This window comes from Pseudophryne corroboree, chromosome 11 (assembly GCF_028390025.1).
Source record: "Pseudophryne corroboree isolate aPseCor3 chromosome 11, aPseCor3.hap2, whole genome shotgun sequence".
Classification (NCBI taxonomy): Eukaryota; Metazoa; Chordata; class Amphibia; order Anura; family Myobatrachidae; genus Pseudophryne; species Pseudophryne corroboree.
Window position 1 is genome coordinate 113,898,201 of NC_086454.1, and position 4,746 is coordinate 113,902,946.

The 4,746-nt window shown below is 44.4% G+C and overlaps 1 pseudogene; it reads right to left on the reverse strand.

Annotated features, from left to right (window-relative positions):
* Positions 1 to 4,361: 4,361 nt before the first annotated feature.
* On the reverse strand, positions 4,362 to 4,479 carry LOC134971538 (5S ribosomal RNA; annotated as a pseudogene).
* Between the last annotated feature and the right edge of the window lie 267 nt (positions 4,480 to 4,746).

Genomic DNA, 4,746 nt, shown 5'->3' on the forward strand with positions numbered 1-4,746 from the left:
AAGCGTCACTGGTACAGGGGGCATTACTTGTGTAAGCGTCACTGGTACGGGGGGGGCGTGACTTGTGTAAGCGTCACTGGTTCAGGGGGCATTACATGTGTAAGTGTCTCTACTACAGGGGTCATTATGTGCGCTGTGCCTTTGTAAAGTATGCGAGGGTGCAAATTTATAGTTTACAGGGGGGTGCCATACTCTCTAGCAACGGCCCTGACTGCACACCCACTGCACTGCACAGCACTGTCACCTTTTCCATTGATTCAGCGTCCACACATTACCCTCCGTGATATCACCCACTTTATCCGTTACATTAGCCATCTCGGGGCTTCCAGGCCGGCAGCCCAGGTGCTGTGTTGCGGAGTCAGTGCCTCTGGGAATCTGGGTGCGGCTGTGGCGGGGAGGCACTTCTGTGACATCACACGCAGAGCAGGCTCTGGGGCTCAGAGAGTATGCGGCACAGGGAGGGCTATGAAAGCCTTCCGCTGCACCGCTTTCATACACATCTTTGCCGGTGGCCGCAACAGCTTTTGTTCCATCTGCGGTGCGGCTAGGGAGCGGGGATTGTTGATGCCAGAGGGGGCAGGTGGACTGGCAGCAAGACATTGGTGGTCATTCCGAGTTGATCGCTCGCTTGCAGTTTTTAGCAGCCATGCAAACGCTATGCCGCCTCCCACTGGGAGTGTTTTAAAGCCTAGCAGAAGTGCGAATGAAGGGATCGGAGAGCTGGTACAAAAATATTTTGTGCAGTTTCAGAGTAGCTTCAGACCTACTCGGCGCTTGCGATCACTTCAGACCATTCGGTTCCTGATTTGACGTCATGAACACGCCCTGCGTTCGGCCAGCCACGCCTGTGTTTTTCCAAACACTCCCTGAAAACGGTTAGTTGACACCCAGAAACGTCCTCTTCGTGTCAATCACTCTGCGGCTGCATGTGCAACTGAAAAGAATCGCTAGACCCTGTGTAAAACTACATTGTTCATTGTAATAGTACGCCGCACGTGCGCATTGCGCTGCATACTCATGCGCAGAAGTTTTGAGTTTTTGGCTGATCGCTGCACAGCGAACGAATGCAGCTAGCGATCAACTTGGAACGACCCCCATAGGACGCTGCAGTAAAAGGATTGTTTTTCCCCCCTATCTACAGTGCAGAGACGTGCTGCAGATGCAGTGGCATACCCTCCAGGTACAGTCCCTTTTTTTTATGGTCTGTACCGATTTTTGACTCTCCAAGCTTCCATTGAAAGTATATGAAAAGGGGCGTGGTCACGCCGCTGTACCCGTGACCACGCCCCTTTCTCGAATTTGTATCAATGTTTATGTGTAAAGTGTTGGAGGGTGTGATGCTGCAGATGCAGTGGGCCCATTTTGGGGTGTGGGGCTGGAGCTGCAGCTCCATCAGTCCCATTGCTAATCCTGCTCTGTGAAAACACAGCAGCCAAAGGGCAGAGCCTCCCATTGGATGTAACCTGTGTGGGAGGGCGTTTCTCGGCCAATCAGCTGTGGACTGGGTGTGATGGACCTGCTGCTAACCCAATGAGAGCTCCTAGCCACGCCCAGCATTAGAGGGCCAGGCACATAATCACAGGGCTATTATATGAGATTAGTTGAATTTTGCATCACCTGACCGCATGTCACTGGAAGAAATAAGTATAATTCCGGCCAGTTGGATTCAGCACCTACCAAACATTGTATAAATCAAATTCTGCCAAGAGGTTATGGAAAGAAGGTAAGGGTCAAATTTGAGACTTAGTTATATTAGCTCAGGACTACCAAGATTTACCTCATTTAGGATCCAGAACTAAATTAAACTCTCCTAAGACAATAATAGAGATTCTTCCTTATTTTTGCATATCCAAACAAATGTTCCTGAGAAATTGGACCAGATTAGAGTTAGTGACGTAGACAGAATCAAGTGTAACCCACTTATCCACCAATATACCAGTTAAATAAGATGACGTCCACTTCTAGCTGCAAATTGAGAATGTAAAACAACAGAAACAGCATTCCAAAAAGAGTGGCAACCTCATTACACTTAAAAGGGCTATTTGCAAAATAACCCATAGGGTACCTTTGATCACAATAATTGGCGGACCTAAGGAGGAGAAGTGGTCTCATGCAAGGCGATCACATCCACCCCCTTTTTGTGGACAGTGGACAAAGATAACCTGCATTTGTTGGGAGAGTTCAGACCTGTAGCATTTAAGAAAAAAGCCTGCAACATTAAGCTAAAAAAAGAGCAATGATAGAGTACAAAAAAAACAGTACATACAAAAAAGAGAACTACATAGTATTTATCACATAAATATTAGAACAGGGAGAGGGACTGGAGGATGCGGAGAAAAGAAGGGAAAAACAAACTGTTTACTGCAGGGGGAAAAATTACAGTAAAAGAGGAGTGAGTAAAGCAGAACTATCACTTGCCACCACCCGTGTTCAGAGAAAACCATGTATAACAAGGAAAAAACAGTAAATGGCACAAATATGGCTTAAACATCAAAATATACAGTAACTTGAAAATAAGATATTAATGCACAAAGATATATAGCCATCACAGGTACTCATATATCCACAGGGGATCCAGTCAGTGATGAGATCATATAAAGCACGGCAGCCATAGTCCAATCAACCCTAAAAGAGAAACCAAAAAGTCCAAAAGCAGGAAAATAGTGACTAGTCAGTATGTGAACCATTCAGGTTGAGGAGAAGAAATCTTTTTAGTTGCAGATGGCAACTTGACATAAATGTCCCAATTTGATAAGTTTAATTCCGGCATCTAAGGTGTGAATGATATATGAAGAATCCTCATGTTGGTTGATAAATTTAACTGGAAATACCCAATGGTACTGGACCTCCAGAGAATGGAGGGACAAATTAATTGTAGCCTTGACTTTGCGTTTGGAGATAGGCATGGCAGAGAAATCCGGCAACAGTTGAAGGCTTCCAAGAATGTCAAACTCCCAAGCTGGCCTTGCGGCCTGAAGAATGCATTCCATAATTGGGAAGAAATGAATAAACAGAGGGCATTTGAGGAAGAAATTCTTGTGATCTGTAAAGTTCCAGGGTAGCTCACTACTTTCCAGTAGGTATCGCCCCTTCTCAAGTGCAAGTTTAATGGCTAGTAAGAAAAACAGCCACAAGGATGCATTTTTCCATCTTCGCACTGTTGGGAGAACACTGTTCCAACTCCCTATGTAGAGGTAGCTACCTCAAGAATAAATGGTTGAGTGAAATCAGAGTGCTTTAAGACCAGCACTGAAAGAAAGGTCTGTTTGAGAAGTTTAAAGCTGAACTGACCTCCATTGACTACTGAGTGGGATTGGCACCCTTACAAGTAACAGCTGTGAGTGGTGTGACGAGAGTGGATAATCCCCTGAAAATCTTCTGGTAAAAATTTGTGAAGCTGAAAATCCTCTAAATAGCCTTCAAGGTGGTGTGAAAGAGCAGTCAAGAACTAATTGACGTTTTTATGGGTCCAAGAAAGGGTATGGTAGACACTACTGAGATGTATTTCTCCAACTTGCTTGCAAAACAACAGTTAGAAATGCAATCCGAGAAACACTTCTTTTACTTGTAGATGCAAATCTCCAAATCCTTTGAGAAGATTAAAATATTGTCTAGCTAGAATACAGCCCTAGACAATAGAGTAGAGGAGTGTTGGAACATGGCTGGAGTATTACACAATCTGATGGTCATGACTGAATATTCATTGTTCCCATCCCTGGGGTTGAAGGTAGTTTTCCATTTGTCTCCAGTGCAAATCCAGATTAGAATGTAGTCTCCTCTTAAATCTGGGTTGGTAAAAAACTCTGCTAAAGGTCTAGGTTTGATTCCGCACTGGTATATAATCTCTAGAATTGATACTATTACCAGTATACCTTAGATATTTTGGCAAAGTCCATTGTGAATTTGACTGCTGGTGCACCCTGAAGTCAGGAATTGCTTACTGTACACCTGTTAACAAGAAGAAGAAAGAAGACTTCTTTGTGGGCGCACTCTTGGTATAATTAATTACAATGTGTAAATTATGAAATTAAAACTTAACATTTAATAAGGACACTTAAGAGATTATTCTCCTACGACACATGGACATAACATACAACATAACAATGATTTAAAAGGCGATTGGCAGTATGACTGAAAACTGTCAGAAGTATCTATTTCCTGCTAATTGGGAGATCACCGGCAGTGAGAAGAGCGCCGTGTACAGTGTTAATCTTGTGGGGACCACATATAGATTGTGTATTTGCAACGCCAGAAATGAATAGGCCCGATAGAAGGTGGGGTGCCCGGAGTCCCAGAGATCAGATGCAAGAGAAAGTATGATTCTGCTTTCAATGTTAGACTGGAGTTGTTCCTAGGTTTTCAACCTACTGCACCGAGTCTTCCCTGGTAGCCACCTACCAAGTACTGACCCGGCCCTCTACTGTTTGTCTTCCAAGATCGGACGAGATTGGGCACGAGCAGTGAGGTATGATAGTAGGTTTTGCATATTTACATGCGTCCATCTCTCGAATCATTGATGAAAGTTCAGAAGAAAGTAATCAAAGAGTGGCGATAAGATGGATCTGCTTTTGGTGTTAGATGGTGAACAGATGTCCCGCCAGTTGGAAAACTGCCGTGGGAGAACGTCCCCCAAATCACTAATGAGAGTCCTGAATGGGAAAGGTAAGTGTTCTCCGAAGGCAGCGCCCCTGTTCCTCTGTATCAAAACAAGTATTGCATTAGAATTATTCTGTCCAAATCGGCCTG